This window comes from Macaca nemestrina, chromosome 6 (assembly GCF_043159975.1).
Source record: "Macaca nemestrina isolate mMacNem1 chromosome 6, mMacNem.hap1, whole genome shotgun sequence".
NCBI lineage: Eukaryota > Metazoa > Chordata > Mammalia > Primates > Cercopithecidae > Macaca > Macaca nemestrina.
In genome coordinates, this window is record NC_092130.1 from 77,125,889 (window position 1) to 77,144,234 (window position 18,346).

An 18,346-nucleotide genomic window follows, 5' to 3' on the forward strand; every position below is an offset into this window, starting at 1 on the left:
GACTTTAATATTTAATGTCATAAATTGGTAAATCAGGGAATAAAACATAGCATGTATATTGTACAATCCCTTCTATTACCCCACCATCTCTTTTCTGAAGGTATTATCTCCCCACAGGCTGAACCACCATCCTCACCTCCACCATTTTGTCAAGTTCCCCAAATGACTGGAGTTACAACGAAGTCCACCACCTGATATGGCCCACACCAACATGCGAAGCGCATTCATACTGGGTCACCCTTCCACTCCTGGACTTCAGTGGAATGCCACATCACAGGAAGTGGGGTAGGTCTTCCCCAGTGACCACCAGGGGTCAGATGACATGATACCTACATATGAAAGAGTGAATGTCCCATGGAGTGAACTCTGACTTAAGGGAAAAAGGAGACAGGAGGAAGCCAAACAGATCAATTATCCTTCCTTTTTCCCATCCCCACAGTATTTTGGGAGAGGGTTCCTCATCACAGCCCATGTGGAGAAGTTCACATGTGGAGGTGATGTGATTGCTAATCTCCAATGGTGACATATTACATGGCATTACTTTGTGTTTTTGTTGCCTGACTTCCCTTTTTCCTTACCTTCACCTTCCTGGGCTTATGCCACACAAGTAAAGTATGAAAACACTGATTCTTGAGTTTAACTATTTTTGGAGGATCTAGGCTAAGACAGATTATTTTAAAATATAAAGATATATACTCAAAGAAATGACTGCCTCTGGAGAGTGAAACTGAAGTATAGGGAAGGTAAGGTAGATTATTACTTTCCATTGTAAGCCTGATTTTAAAAATTTTTGCCATATATTACTTTCATAAAATAAAAATTAATTTTAAAAGCTAATATATTGTAACTACCATTATACGCATTTTAGATTGCTCACATACCTTTCGAGAAGTTTTCCCCACAGATCGGAGGAACAAGCTAACAATTATTTTAGTATTATAATAATGTTGTGACATAAACCTCTGCATTCATACACATTTTATAGATTTTTCTGGAATAAAAAACCCTTTTATGAAAAGTGAAGGAAGATGTCACCTTCAGATCAATACCTCCTTGTATCCTGCTTAAAGTGCTATATTCTTGAAATGGCAGCCACTGCTTCATAACAGAATAGCAATAAGCCAATCTATAGACTCATCTTAATGAATTATAGAGGAAAGAGAAGCAGCTAAAAAAGGAAACCATTTTATTTTTATATTGAGTGCTTTTTGAAAAATGGAACTAAGGGTGGAATTAATGATTTAATTAAGCCACTTAATGTTTTATTAAAGTCAGTATGGCCTAGAGTTCTTGTGCAATCATCAATTTATCAATAAAACTTCATATTTGTTTTTGCCAAAGAATTTATATTTATTGTTAGACGTGCCTGTATTACAGAGATCTAATTGTTTTCAGAAAATTATATATGCCCTTGTATTCCAAAACCCTTCCATTAGAGGAGCACAAATTTCTACTGAAAAAAAAAAAAAAAAAAAAAAGTCAGGTGAGGCTCTGAAACCATGATTTATTCAGCTTGGTTACTACTCTCCATGAGGAGTTCTATTTCTGCTCTATTCAGCAGAATATCTGCTCAGCTTTTACAGTGAAGGAGGGGCTCAAGGACACCAATGCAAAACCCACCTGAGGTGGATGCCTCCTGCAGGAGGCATTGAAGCACCCAAGGTTATTTTCTCACCAAAACCCATTAGTTCCTTCCCTTACTTAGGAGTATGTCTTTTCTTATCCCTAACTCCCCCAGTTCTACATCTAAGATCAATTTATTTATTAGTCACTGAAATTAAATGACCAGTTAAAGTGCAAAGTGGATGAGGTCTCCAAGATAATTTACAAATGCTAACCTATTTTCATTTGTAGCTTTAAGATTAGATGAAAAAGATTCCAAAAGAAATAGGAAGAGCATGGAAATGCAAAACCAAAGAATGAAATGTGATCCAACAGGTATGTTCCCTGCCATACCAACTTTCCACTTATATGGTCTCACTTACATAGTTTCATTTATAAGACCCAGGATAGCATGAGATTACAGACCAATCAGTTATAGGAAAGATAGATTCATGCCCACAGCAGTCCTATTAATATCTTTTGCTTTGGCCTGTGTATTGCTAGAGGGCAACTTTCCAGACAAAAGCTGCCTTTTAACCAGAAAGGAGTATCTGTCCCTGTAATGCTGAAGTCTGTGTTCACAGATCAAAGCCTTTCTTAGTGGATCATGTTCCCACCCTCTCAAAGCCAGTGTCTTCTCTGGCCCCTCTTTTAAAACAAAACACAGACACAAAGGAGAATGTTTTAGTCAAATTTATGATATACATGCTTCAGGTCTACCCAATGTTATAGATTCATTTTCTCACACTTCAGCCTAATGAATTTTTATGACACTTATATGGTTCAAATTAAACTTTTTTTAAATCCACAGGTTTCAAATGATTTGTTTTACTACCAGATACTGACCAACTGGGTTGACTTACTTAATACTGCAGTTGGTGTGCCTGGAGGTATATGTATATGCTTTTGACTGTCCCATATGGCTCTTTTTGCCTATATTCTCTCCACTCAGTCTTCTCCTACACCATTTGTCCCTTTATGTGTTTTTCTTATTACCTTTAATTCCCTACCCAAAGTGTTTCCAATCCTTATTCTTGCCCTGATTGCTAAAATATGGGTTGGGTTTCTTTTTTTGTTTTTAAATCATGATTTTCTTCTAAGGAATGGCTGATAGAGAAATAGAAGATCAGAGATATAATACTGGCATTTTAATACACTGAACTTTAATATATATTATATATAGATAGAATATATACACATACATACAAATATAGTTTCAGTTAATGATCTTTTCCCCTAGAACATAGACATGTATAATTTTAAATAAAACTGCATAAGAAATTCATGCATGCATTCATTTAAGGAAGGAAGGGAGGAAGGAAAGGGAAGGAAAGAATTGAAATTTTCTTTAACAACCACCAACCTCGTTTCTCATTTCTCCTCTTTATTTTCTGTCCCACAGGCAACTCCTCCACACCATGCAACCAGTAGCACAATATACATAATTTTCTTTCAATTTTTTTTACTTATATGTATCCAGAAATAGCACACTGTACATATCCTTCTGCCACTTGCTTTTTTATTCAACAATAAATTTTGAGCTGTGTCCCTAGTGATTTATATAGATCTAGGGCACTGTCATTCATATTTTTGTCAAAAATGCCCCCACATCTTTGGCCCCATGACTTGCTAAGGGAATAGCACTACTTGCTAAGTATATAGGGACAAGTTCACCACTCTATCCAACAATAAGTCTTCTCAGTAATATATTCACCATCACTAATTAATAGAAGGGCAACTTTACAATAAGTTCCAGATTTAAAACCAAAATGAAAAGCTTTTAGAAAATTTAAATAATTTTATACTTCAAAGAAGCCTTTTTCCAGCTGACTAAATTAAGGCACTATGAAAGTTCAATCTAAGAATACGCCTTGGCTTTGAATCTGTTGCCTTTTCTTGTGTTTGGAAATTAGATACATTCTTTTCCCCAAAAAAACCTCTTGCCAAAGTGTATTTTCTTCTGAAAGAGTTAAATAAATGTCAATAGGCAGGCTAGCTCCCTTGATAATATTTCCTTCACTCAGATTATCTATTTTGGGTGAAGTTTTGCATACAGAGATGCTCTCACTCTTCTTGACACATTTCCAGTAAATATGCAAATAAGGCTCTCATCTTCTTCTAAAGCCTTTTACTCCACTGATGTGCAATAGCTAACACTCCTCCCCACTGCCCTAACGCCTGTCTCTTTTTTTATCCTCTCCGAAAAGGAAAGTTGCTTTTAAGAAGTTCTTTCCTTTCATCCCTCATCCTCGTCCTACCACTGATTGCTTCAGGAATTGTTTTCCTACTATCGACTTAGTTTTCTATTTGTTTTGCTTCTTTTAAATGCTCCTTCTGGACCCACTGTACTGCCTAGAATTTTAATGAAAGCTTCCAGGAAAGGCATCTATGTGCTCAAAGATGACAGCTTATGTGTACTAGAAGGATGGTGGATCTCTTGGTACCCACACCTCGGTCCCAGGTTCAGGTCCCTGCCTTACACCCAGTCTTTGCTGATCAATTATTCTCCTCTGCTACTCTTTGAGACTTTCCACTTGACACATCCAACACTACCTCCTCCTTTCTTCCCACTGGCCCAAATTCTTGCAGTCTCAGCCACGAAACAAATTATTTCTATCCATAAACGCAGGTAAGTTTACTGCATGGTGTCATTTTAGGAACCATAAAACCTGACCTGGCTACCCCATTGGAAAGTAATGCTGCTTTTCTCTATCAGCAGAATAAAAATTGGCATTTACTGATGAAAAATAAAGAAGCACAGTAAATGAAAAAGCAAATTCATCAACTATTGAAAAGTATACCATCATTTCCATACAATTAGACACTCTGATTGGTCCATTTCCCTCAAACGTTTTCTGCCCTTTTCCCATCTGTTCTCTACTTCAGAATACTTTTCTCTAACCCTTCTACAACATTAACTTGAGTGACCTGAAGGTTAAAGCCTGCAGGTATTAAAAGAAAAATTGCCAGTCATGCAAGCTGCCAAAAGCCAGCTCATCCAGATACTCTGGAGAATTTAGCACTGGAAACAAAGAAATATGACCTTTCTGTTTTGGGACATCACTCATTCTACATGTTTTTTACAGGTCTGCCAGGAATTCATTGATGAAAGCAGATGACATCTGACATCTGAGATAATGCCTGGTCAGACTCACCTTAAGCCCATGGAAGATTTATCTTTGTTTCTAACCAACTGTGTAATAAGATTTTAAAAGAGCACATTCTTAATTATTTGTATTTATGTATATTCTCCTGAAAAACTTATGTAAGCTGATTTTCTTTAAACATGCTTCCAAAGGAAATTCCCAAGTCAATTAATTCATACTGAGAGAATACAAACTTATTGAATATTAACCTAAGTAAAATCCACTGGAAGAGTTAAGTGTGTAGCTTAGAACTACAGATTGTATTCTCTAGTCAAAGTTACATAATTTAGGGCTTAAAAAGTTACTTTGGATCATGGGTACTTTTGTTACTCTCTATCTGGGTAGATAATTGGATCTTATTACTTATCCCTCAGTTTCTAGAATGAGTGTTCTTAGTGTCAAGAATAAACACGGATGTATGCACAACAAGTCCTGTTCCATGTAATGCTGTCCCTGTGTCAATGAGAGAAAATTGTGGTAAAATCCCTGATGTCTGGATAACCTAACACTAGGATGAGAATACTGAACCTGCTCAACACCAAACTTGTCACCTTTCAAACACAATATATCATGTAACCCACTCCCAATCCCAACCACTGGAAATCTGCCAGCAAGTCTGGGTAGATATTTCGGGATGTTTTAATTGAAGGCCACATCCTTCTTCTTCTTACTGTCATTGCTCTCATCTAGACCCTCACGGTTTCAGTTTCTATTAGATTAGCAGCCTCTCACAGTCCATTCTCTGCCTGACTGCTGATAAATCTTCCATTTAAAATGCCATGTGTTTCATGTCAGGTTCTTCTGAGGCCTCTGCTCTCCAGCCGTGGTAGGCAGTATAACGCTCCCAAAGATGTCCATGCCAGATATTGTGACACGTCATATCATATGACAAAAGAAATTCTGCATGTGTAATTAAAACTACAGATTTTTAAATGGGGAGATTATCCTGGATTATCCTGGGAGACCCAGTTGAGTCACATGAGCCCTTGAAAACAGAAAACTTTCTCCAGCTGGAAGCAGAAGAAATACAGCAGAAGAGAAAGTCAGAGAGATTCAAAACATAAGAAGGGTTCAACTCACTGTGGCTTGTTCAATGATGGAAAGCAAGGTGACAAGGAATACATCCTCCTTTCACCACTGTCAATCCTGCATGATGGCCTCAAGACTCTCCCTGTCTACTCCTGCTCTCCCCTCAGAGGACCTGAAGGAGCTCAAAGAGGGTAACAGGTGACAGTCAGCAAGAAAAGAAACCTCAGCCTTATGACTGCAAAGAACTGAATTCTGCCAATAATCCAAATGATTTTAGAAGTGGATTCTCCCTTAAGGCCTCCAGCTGAGAGCCCGTCCCCACCAACACCTTGATTTCAATCTTGTGAGATCCAGAGGACTCGGACTTCAGAGCTACAGAGCTGTGAGATACACCTTTGTGCTGTTTTAAGCAGATATGTGTATGATAATTTGTTCTGACAACAATAGAAAACGATTGCACCAATGAATCAATTCAAACTCTCCTTCTACTATTCAAGACCCCTCAGAATCTAGGTCTACTCAACTAATCCCACCTAGTTTCCCTCTGCTTACCAACAGAGGCTTTCTATTTCTTCCAGGCCAGGTTTTGCTTTGTACACAGGGCTTACATTATTTGAAAAAGAAAAACAGTGAGTAATGACTAAACAGTACAAATTTTAAAGTGTGTGGTAGACACAGAGAGGTGCTGTCCAGATCCTTCTTCAAGGAAGGACTTGATGCCCAGCTGCCGGAAATGTGGTCAGCAGACAGCTCCAGCTGTCATCTCTTTCAGGATCCACTCCAGCTTCAAAGAACCACCTTTCTCAAGGTCATACTTTTCTCAAGGAAGTCTGTACCTGGTAACTGAGTAGGGAAGAGGAGATGTAGAGACTCAGTCATTTTAGCTCAACAGGAGACACTCTGACAGGCAGTATTTGCTCCAGAGCTCCCCAAAGGGTTGACAGAAGCTATAGCAGGCCCACATTGCAGTTTGACTTCTTCCTCTGCCCAATCCTGCTTCCCACTTTCTTTCATAGGTTAATCCTAATAAACTCCATCTCAGCATGGGCTTCTGGAGAACTCACTATATGATAAATTAATAAGTGCTAGTAGGAAAATAAGGCAGGTTTAAGAGAGATTTCTGGAATATCAACCCAGAGGAGATACAACACAAAAAATTCCTCATGCTGCAAAGACTCAGAAAAGTCATTTTAAAAAAAAACAAAAACAAAAACAAAAACAAAAAAACTACTTTTAAAAGTATGGCTAAGTTTGTAAAAAAAAAAAATAATAACAGATATCCCAAAATGGAAGAAACAAAGGTGAAATTGAAAACCAAAATAGTAACAGCGTGAGCTGACATGGAACAAGACAAGGGTAGTTGGACCTGTATGTAGGATTTGATAGCCAGGGGCTTTGGGTTTAATACACACAGAGGGACAGGAGAAAAGAGGATAGGCCTATGTGAAGTAGAACTTGAATCTGAGACTCCAAGTAAACCTGAAATCCTAAAAGAGCTGCATCCTTAATGGAAGAAAGATTGGAAAAACTTAAGCCATCTGCCAATGAAAACTATAGGGAAGCTTGGTTCTGTTATGGATAGAAAAAATAAATATCCCATATGCCCAAGATTGTACTACACATGAGTTTTGAGTTCCAGTTGAGTGGTATAATAATTTATAAGCTAAGAATTAAGGAAAGTATGTTCTGAACCAAAAATATCTCTAGAGAATCAGGCAGCAGCAAATCAATCTTCCCTGTATTGCCTTAGAAAAAATATCAGTGAAATATAAGTTCACAAAGTTATGACATGTTAGAAAACTATCCAAGATGAGTAACAGGTATACAAATTAAATTATAAAATAAACAATTTAAATGGTTAAAAGAGTATAAAAAATATAAGAGATTAAGATACTGAAAAAGAGTATTAAACAGATTTGAAAAACAAATATAACCTCTAAAACTGAAAAATGTAATCACTGAAAGTAAAAATTTGATGGTTAGGTTAAACAGAACTGAAGAAAGAATTAGCTTGAATATGAGTCTGAGATATTTTTCTAAGGCTGTGGAAAGCCATGGAGGTGTGCCATTCACATATCCTTTCAAGAAAATTTATTGAGAAGAGAATATTTAACTGACAGCCCCAGCTACTGAATCTTTGGACTTATTTCTTTTACTCTGAAGTCTAGTCTCAGGGGTACCAGAGCCAGATCATTCTTGTCCAATATGAAATTCTTCTGCTGGGTAATATTTGCTCAGGAACTCCTCATCATCCTAACCAAAACCTTCTCAGAACTGCATTGAAGTCCAAGGTTCTTCCTGCTCAATTTCCTTCCATCTCTCCTTTCACCACTGTCAATCCTGCATGATGGCCTCAAGGCTCCCCCTATCTACTCCTGCTCCCCACCTCTTTATTTCCTCTACTAAATCTCTTGCATATCTAATCATGTCATGGCTTCTTCTTCTTAGAGAAACCAAACACACAAAAATAGAACGGACACAACCAAGCAACATAAGCACTGAATATGAGATGTAGTAACCAACATTAGGACATCTAATAGCCCTTTTATTGATTATAGCAAAAAGTTTGCCAGAGAGTTTGATTACATTTATATTTTCTTAAGAATGCATGTTAAAATTTTAAGGAAAAATCCTTAAAGACTATAATAAAATGTATAATTAGAAACCCAGAAGAAAAGGATAAAGCACGTTTTATTAATTTAATGGAAGCGTAAAAGAAGACAAAGTAAAACAAGAAGATCGGATAGCTAAATTAAAAAGCACAATTTCGGATGGCAGAGAAATCCAAGTAAAGTAGTAACTAGAATAAAACTGTCATTTAAACTGAGGCTATTACATAGTTCATTAGAAATCCACCTATATACAGTAACAAGGAAAACATTCAACCCTAAGTTTCCCCCCCCAACGCCAGAATAGAAACTAAAATTATATAGAAAGTTATTCTAAGAAAATACTTCCTGTAAGTGGGATTACATTTTTTTTTTTTTTTTTTTTTTTTTTTTTTTTTTTTTTTTTTTCCGAGACGGAGTCTTCCTCTGTCGCCCAGTCTGGAGTGCAGTGGTACTATCTCGGCTCACTGCAACCTCTGCCTCCCGAGCTCATGCCATTCTCCTGCCTCAGCCTCCGGAGTAGCTGGGACTACAGGTGCCCACCACAGCACCTGGCTAATTTTTTTTGTATTTTTAGTAGAGACGGGGTTTCACCGTGTTCTCCAGGATGCTCTTGATCTCCTGACCTCGTGATCCGCCTGCCTCGGCCTCCCAAAGTGCTGGGATTACAGGCGTGAGCCACCGCGCCCGGCCGGGATTACAGTTTTGACTGGGTATGGTGGCTCATGCCTGTAATCCTAGCAGTCTGGGAGGCCAAGGCAGGCAGATCACGTGAGGTCAGGAATTCCAGACCAGCTTGACCAACATGGTGAATCCCCATCTCTACTAAAAACAAAAATTAGCTGGGCGTGGTGACACGCACCTGTAGTCCCAGCTACCTGGAAGACTGAGGTGGGAGAATGAATCACTTGCACTTGTGAGACGGAGGTTGCAGTGAGCCGAGATCACAGCACCATTGCACTCTAGTCTGGGCAACAGGACCACACCCTATGGATTTTTTTTTTTTTTTAATCAGGCTTACATTTTTAATGTTAGGAAAAAAAAGCTTTATGATTTTTAAAAAGTATTACCAGGGAAAAGGAGGGGCATCTGAAAACGATAAAAGGAATTCACTGTAAATGTTGAACCTGTAAGCACCTAACAACACAACTTGAAAATACATAAACAAAAACATGAGAAAAAAGTTCAAGATAAATAAAATACATAACCATAATGAGAGAATTTTATACAACTCTCAGACAGTGAGAAATCAAATAAAAAATTTGAAGACAGAAGATTTAAATATCACAATAAGAATAATCTACTAGATTTATATAATATCCAGTACTATTAGAGAACATCTATTCTTTCTAACTAGACATGGAAAATTTACAAAAAATAATCAAATTAAACACAACTCAGCAAAGCTTAACACCAAACACTGACATAATACAGACCTCATTCTCTGAGCAAAATAAAATCAAATTAGAAATCAGCAACAAAATAACCCCCAAATTCCATGCATTTGAAAATCTTAAAACAGTTTTAAATATGTTGTCCAAATATTAAAGCACAATGAAAATTTGAAAAAAAAATTGGAGTTGAACGGCAATTTTTAAAATAGTATATATCAGAATTAGATACAGCTGATGTCATACTTCAGAAGAATTTGCAATCTTAAATTCACATATAGAGGGGGTGTGGGGATTGAAAATGAGTTAAGCATCCAACTCAAGAAGTCAGTATAAAAAGTAAACCCAAATAAAGTAAAAGTATATAACAGAGAAAAGAGACTAAACGGGTGGTATTAAGTGGGTATTTTAGACAGGATGGTGAGAAATAGCTTCTCTAAGGAGATGACATTTGGACAGAAACTCGCAAGAAGGAAAAAATTAACATATTTTTGATGATCAATTATATCCACATTTTGCTTTCTGCTCTGCCACAGAAGGGGACAGAATATTTTCCTGCCAGCCTGCAGTTCATAGCAGGTGCATGTATAGAGTGGAAAAATCATGCATCTCTTGGCTTATACATCCTCCCTAAGGGATAAAGGGATAGATGCTGTAAGTGTTAGGAGAATAGATCCCTCAAGGAAAGGATGATGACAGAGTATATGAAGGGATTTAATAGTCCTGAAAACTGGAGAAGCCCTCAGTTCTGTCACCCAGTTCACAGTGAGAATCAGCATCTGCATCTTGTGTCCCAGTCCATACAACACCTCATGAGAGGAGAGAAGGGTCATCCTGGCCTCCTCACAGCAAGTCAGACGGCCCTCACAGATGCAACACCGCAGGCCACTAAAAGGCTTGTGCTTCCAGCTCAAAGGTAGCTTTTACTTATCCCCTTTGCCTTTCATACCCATTGATCATCCCATCCAGATTAGGTTGATTACTCACATTCTCCCAACAGATGATCCTCCCCCTACTCCTCACAGTCACATCATTGTCACCAATGCAGGTCATCCACCATCAGCCAGCCTTTTATACCCCCCAGTGCCATAGCTCCACTAATGGGCTCCAATATTTCATACCCTCCAGCCTTCAGAATATCCACCCAGGCACTCCCTATCACATCACTCTACTTTCTATTAATAGATAGTCATTTAACAATCTGATCATTTTCTTGTTTATATAGTTTTATGTCTCTTCCCTGCCTCTACCATGGTCATATAACCTCCATGAGATTAGGGATGTTCTCAATCTTGTTAATTACCATAAGTTCAGGTCTCAGCAGTGCCTAGCAGACTGAGAACTTAATATTTTTGAATAGATGAATTGAGTAATGAACGAATTTCTCCCGACATGCCCAGGGAATCTTCTCTCCACATGAAGGTAAGAAGAAAGATCATTAGCACGAATGTCCATTCTATAGTATGATCCTGCCATTTTAGAGTGTGTAAGTGACTGCAGAGATAATGTTGTACAGCTTCCTCATGTCCATCTTTCACTGTCACATGAGAATTATGCGCCTGCTATGTTGGTCCCATGCCCAGATTCAAAGGATTATATATTACATCGATTTTAGCTGGGGCAAGATGCCAGCCAAGGACCATTTGGGAAGAATTTCCCACAGTAGGCAGAAAGTGACACCTCAGATGCAAGCTTAAGCTGCTCTCAGAAGCAAGTGATGCTAAACAGTCTCCATCTGTGACTGCGCTGTGAGAGAGTACACCTGGGCATTCTGCAACATGACATCAGCAGCCAAAACGGCTTTTTATTTAAACTCCAACCCAGGCAAACCTAGGAAATCCACTCACACAGCAAGAAATTTCTTGGACCTTGTTAGTAGCTGACAGTTTGCAGCCTCTAATTACTCCCTGACTCCTTGAAGGGTTCTCAATTGGCATTTGCTTACTTCAAAGCTGCCAAAAAGTTCAACAATCAGCAACACTCAGGTCACTTTATTCACAGAGGTGAACTTTTGGTTTTTCAGCAAAGGTGTATGTAGAGCCAAAAAAATAAAATGGTAATTGAGAAAAGATGGCCATAGAATGGAAATGTTATCTTAACCAACAATTACCTAGTCAAATATTCAAACTATGGCAAAAAAAACTAATTCTAATACTTAATGAGTAATTTGGCAGAAATTGCTAAAGGCTGAATTTTAATAGGTAAAGCTATCAGAATTCCAACCAATCCAGCTTTTATTCAGCACCATAAGACCAGTCATATGAGGCTTAATGGTAATGCCTGACCTAGCTTTTCTATAACCTTACATTTTGCTTCTTCCAGAAAGAAGAACCTTCTGACTCTTCCAAGAAGAAATGTCCCTGATATTTGTTTTAATGGAAATTGACTCTTGCTACTTTTTATGAACTCATTTGTTTCCTCAACACATAAGCTCCTTAAATATGAGGATCATGTTTTGCTTTTCCATTATGTTCCTAGGGCTTAGCACATTTCCTGGAATAGAATGGGTGCTAAATAAGTGTATTTGTATGAATGGATGGATGGACAAAAGGAATGGTAAATGAACCAGAGTAAGCATGATAGCAGTAAGAGGAAAAACCAAACTCTTTTCCCTCTACTCACACACCACTGAACAAAACACTTCTGATATCAGATCTGTGGAAGTATTTCCACGTACACCAACTAAGCAATTCTTCAGCAGACATCAATAGGTTGTCCTCTAATTTAATATGATTATGACACTACCCACTTAGAGATAGCATCAGATCCCACAGGTTATGGCCTCAATCCTACAAGGCTGCCTCCACTTCAGATGCCAGTCAGAAGCCCCAGGTTGTGACCTATGATGGGCTATAAATCCAGGATTCCCATAACCCTTTCCTGGATTAGTTTGCTAGAATGGTTGAGAACTCAGGGAAATACTTTATTCATACTTAGTTTATTAATAAAGAATATAATAAAACCACAGGTGAACAGCTAGATGAGGAGATACATAGGGCAAGATCTTGAATGGTCCTGAGTGTAGAAGTTTCTGTCCCCACTGAGTGAGGTGCAGCACCTTCCTGGAACTCAGAAGTGTTCACTAACCTGGAAGCTCTCTGAATAACGTAGTTCAGGGATCTTTATAGTGGATTCACCACATGGGCATGAAGGGTTATCAACCATTTCCAGCCCTTCTCTCTTCTTCAGAGAATAGGGGTGGGGCTGAAATCTCCAAACTTATAGTAATGGCTTCGCCTTTCTGTTGAGAAGCTTCCGTCTAGGAGCGCACCAAGAGTCTCTGCATTAGAGCAAAAGATGTTCCCATAACCCAGGAAATTGTGAGCTCTGTGTCAGTAACCAGGGCAGAGATTAAATATTAGAACAGAATATTCTTCTAGCGCCCTTACTGCTTAGGAAATTCTAAGGGTTTTAGGAGCTCTGTGCCAGGAACTGGGGACAGAGACCAAAATATATTTCCCATCATTTCATTGGCAGACACCTCAAGTACCTTGTATCACAAACCACCTCTGATTTTAGGACAGCTGTGGTATATAATATATGAAAGCTTAGATGAAACCACCTCCCCTCACCACACCTCAAATGTAATCTGTGTTTTTCTGCTTAGGGCCTCTCTGATACTGCAGGAGCCTATTCTTGGGTATAGTCCAGAAGTACAGGTATAGTCCAGAAGTACAGTATAGTCCAGGGAGTTACTTTCTCAGGGAAATCCTTAGCCAAGGAGAGGCAAGGGCTAGTGGATGGATTCCCCAGCTTCCTGACTGTCTTCCAGGCAGACAAGTATCAGGAGCATTCTGAGCATGTCTCATCAATCCCAGCAGAATTGAGCCCCTGTTGTCTACAGCAAGGTCCTTGATACCACCACCTTAGGCTGGCTTTCACTCTTCTCATTCATGCATGCTACTTCTGGGATTATCTCCCAAACAAACTGCCTGCACCCAAGTCCTTGTCTCAGGCTTTACTTCCATGGAAGCCCAAAGTGTCATAATATGAAACTCTCAAGTTGAGAAGAATGTCCAAGGACCTAAATGATGTAAGACATGACAGCCTCAGGAAATGTATATGAGAACATATTGTATCACATATTCCACAACTGAATAGAATAACAAAGGGGCAAGCACTGAACATAGTGCTAGACCATAGCAAATGCTAAAGCATTCCTTCTTTTTTGGTTAATTTCGATCCTTCCTGCATTGCTTCCTCTAGAGGCTGTGTGGGAACCCAATCAAAGACATTGGTCTCTAAAGCTACTCCCACCAACTTCATTCTTCTCAAAGTTCCCACACCAATAATCCTTTATAGGCATTAAGACACCTTCATAAAAATCCAATTGTATTCCTAAGAAGGAGCCATTGTTTTCCTGCCACCCAAAAAGGAAACTGAAGAGGCAGACAGAAGAAAGGCCAGAGTTTGGATAGAGTTCATAATTGCATAAATCAGTGTTCTTCAGAGAGACAGAATCATAGAATATAGGTATACAGATTGATATAGATACATGAGAGGGGGTTTATTAGGGGAATTGGCTGACATGATTCTGGTGGCTGAGAAGTCCCACAACAGGCCATCTGCAAGGTGGAAACCCTCAGGATGCAGACACTGTGGCTCAGTCCATGTCAGAAAGGCTCAGAACCAGGGAAGCTAGTAGTGAACTCTCAGTATAAGGCTGAAGGCTTGAGAGTTGAGGAAGGAGGCAGGACACTACATTGATTCAAGTCCCAGAGACCAAAGACCTAAGAAACTGGAGTTCTGATGTCCAAGGGCAGGAGAAGAGTGTCCCAGCTCCAGGATAGACAGAGGAAATTGCTTTTCCTCTGCCCTTTTTGTTGTCTTGGCTTCCAGCTGATTGAATGGTGTGCACCCCCCAACCCCCCATCAAGGCAGATCTACCCCACTCAGTCCACTGACTCACAAAAATACAACTCCTCTGGAAACACCCTCACAGATACACTCAAATAATGCTTTACCAGCTCTCTAGACATGCATTAATCCAGTCAGCTTGACACTAAAGTTAACCATCTCAATAGCAGAAAATACCTCTTAGGGCAGACGTGGGACCACTAAAGAAGAACAGAGGATGGAAACTATTTACTTCATTCTTTCACCCAGAAACAGCCTTACTACTGAATACACAGGCCTATGTTCTGAAGCTACAGTACTGTCTGGGCAGGGGAAATTCTCCTTACTGACAACATTAGGCTTATCAGGAAAGCTTTTCTGTGTGTCAGATCTCAGCTCCTCCTCCCCCACGACACACACACCTCCTTAAGCTGGAGAAGTTAATGAAGTTCACTCAACTCATAGGACTCTGGGAAAGCAACTGAGTGCATTGTGAAGTATTAGTCCAGCCAAGAGAGCTACCAATCCACATTTAGTGTCCCATATCATTTTCCAGTGAAGTTTCAGCTGTGTATATATTAAACCATTTTAGTCACACAGCTAATCAACTAGTTATATTTACGCTATTCATCCTACACCCAAAAGGAATTTAAATTAGCCATAACGTAAGAGGCCTAAATTCTATTTAATCAAGGATAAAAGCACACAAGACACATGAGAGAAAGACCCAGGCTAAGAAGACCTTTAATAATTGAACAAAAGACTTATGCTGTGAGTTTCCTGGTAGCCAAGGCAAAAAAGAGAAATAATGGATTAGATGACCTTCATTATCAAATTTTGAAATGCTTAATCTAGAATGAAAAACAGTTTTGTGTTCTGAACCATACAATGAGATTGTGTCTTCACATATTTATATTTCCTATAAAGGTATCCTTCATGTAGCCTTTTTATATCAACCCTCAAAAAGCCTTGGAGCATAAGTTTAATTATTGTTCCAAAGAGACATTCCAAAGTGATATGACAATTTAAAGAAAAATTATACTATTTGTTTTTTAAATGAAAATAGGTATAATCCCATGTTAATAAAATGTACAGATTATCCTTTTTTCAGAAAAGAACCTAATCAGAATATGTAATGCTTACACTACACTTTAAAAAAAACTTCCAAGCATAAATTCCCTTTGTGAATGACTCCTCCCCACACAATGAGAAATTGATGAAATTATCAATAATTATACTATAAACTCCTTGACAACAGAGGTGGGTATCTAAACCAAATTAGACTAACAAGTCTTAAACTCCCACAATTTGAATTTTAAGCAGAAACACACAGAGCTGAAGGAAATCGTGGCTGAATCCTTTGGAAAATCGTACTAGACCCACAGAGACAGCTCCCATGCTCCTGCTGCCATCATTCTAGAAGCTTCCCTGTGTCGACACATCCCAGTGCCTAAGTGTTCACCCTTTCCAGCTCCATGAGTCACCTATATAAGATCCAGTTTTTAAATTCTCCCTTTTATTGGCTTCAGTTACTGAGTCAGTTTTCCTTTTTTATAAATAAAAATTGTTAACTGATAAAATTCTATTACTAGAAATCATGTTCCCATTCCAGTAAAAGTGTGGGAAACTCCCCTAGAGTAATACCCCTGGTATTTCTCCACTCTCACTCAATCCTCCTGATGGAGTAAACAATTGGCCTGATGATTCTGGGAGAAGGAACTGACATGCCCAATTCAGAGCTTCTGGGTTCCTCTCTCCTTCAGAGTCAATCTGCAGTAAGTATTGAAGAGAGACCTAGGTTTGTCTTGGCTCTACCGTTGTTTTTAATCCCTTCAATTTGGTGTTACCAAGCACATGTGGCTTCCATGTGAGTTTAGTGTTCCTCTCCACTTTGTATCTACATAATAAATCTGGAGTCTTCTCTCTTCACATGTCTCCTGTGACCTGCTGTCTCTTTCTCCTACTCTCCCCTCCTCTCTATGTGTACGTGTGTGGGGTGCATGGGGCATGTGGCACATCTCATATGGTGTGTTGCGTGTGTGTTCTGACTTAGATGGGAGGGAATAGTGTTATTAGACACATCAAATTCCAAATAGAAAGCAGTGGCCATTTTTAATACGTGGAAAACTTGGGGAAATGAACTGAAAACTTCAGAAATGAATAATGATGGACTGGGAGATACACATAATATGTTCACATACTGATTCTAAATTCAGTGTTTAGGGATCTAGGCAGAAAAAATATGACAAGTGGGAGATAAGCTTCAACTGCAGGTTAATTATACTTGTTTTGTGACTGTGAGCATGTCATGGTCACAATACCTCTCATTTTTTCTTCTGTTCTTGCTTATCAAAAGGAAGAGTGGTTATAAGAACTCAGACTTGATAGATGGTGTTCTCAGAATTGTAACTACGACTGGTAAAAGAACAAACACTGAGTTATGTTGGTTGTTGTAAGATCTGTGAATGGATTTTGATAAATTCTAGATGGTGTATCTTCTGTATAAGTGTCCCAGAAGGGTTCCTATTCTAAAAGTTAAGACTCTTAAGTGAGTAACTATATTTACATAGTGATCAAAAGAAGTAGTGATCAATAAAAGTTGCAATGACTGATGTTTGGTATAAAATGCAAATTTTACTCTAGTCTTGGTATTTAGATCTTCCACTTTTACAGACAGTACTAATTGATTAATATTATTGACTAAATGAATAAAATAAGAAACGATGTAACAAGTGCTATAGTCTAGTCTGTGCTGTCATTCTTTTGCCTTTGCAAAGATTAGTTCTTTGATTTAGAAAGTTAAATGTAGTTCCCGGGGTAGTCACATACGTACAAGTCTTATAAATTTGAGTCTGCAAAGTTAGTATAGATACTGCAGTTTCTCCAGATTATATTTTAGTGATTAATCATGTAGCAATTTTACCAAAAGATATGAGATATCTTAGGGTTTTGGGTACAATGTGCAACAAATGAAAGATTTGGGGACAGAGTGACCTCAAGTCAAATCACGTAAGTGCCTTGAGACCTTGGTTTAATGAATTCTAAAATGTGTATCTTCTGTGCAAGATGCAAGATCTACCTTATTCCTGATGCGCATTACTGTCCCTTTAAAAAATGCCAACATAAAATCTGAAAAAAAAAATGGCCTTTTAGAAAACCTTAAAAAACTACAATCTTACTGTCTCTTCAACATAGAGTTAGAGAACCCTCGGCTTATCCAAGCATCCAGACTTAAAGTGAGCAAACATCACAGATCCTGCAAACATATTGTAGTCTTAGGAAAAAAAAAAATCACAGCACGTGTGTAACTCCAATATCACATTTGCAATTCTCAACTACTTTTTTCAAACACCTTGTTTCTGTGAAAAGAAAAATCATTCCAAGTCAAGGAATTAGTGGTGAGTGAAACTGGCAACATTTGAATTCTTTACATGTCTATTCTTCACACTATATTTTAAACAAATTCTACTTAAAACAGGAACTAAATATATCTTAGACAGAATTTCTCTACAGTGGTGGCAAAAACAAATTGCAGCCCCACTACTGGCTTATCAATGTACTCAAAGTCCCCAGTAAGCATACCAGTTAAGTAATAACATTGGGCTTGCTATGTAAATGCAGCTTTAATACAAGTGCCATATTTTCATCAGCATCAAAGTCATCCCTAATAAGCATGCAAACTGCATAAAAACAGTGGGTCTGCCATGCAAACATTAACAGTGAAACCAACTCT

The 18,346-nt window shown here is 38.4% G+C and overlaps 1 long non-coding RNA gene across 1 annotated transcript; it reads left to right on the forward strand.

The window, feature by feature from the left end:
• Window positions 1-201: 201 nt before the first annotated feature.
• Window positions 202-4,728, forward strand: LOC105471074 (uncharacterized). The gene is made up of 3 exons (XR_980953.3): window positions 202-285; window positions 1,855-1,938; window positions 4,689-4,728. It is a non-coding gene; the product is annotated as an uncharacterized lncRNA (long non-coding RNA).
• The last annotated feature ends 13,618 nt before the right edge of the window (window positions 4,729-18,346 follow it).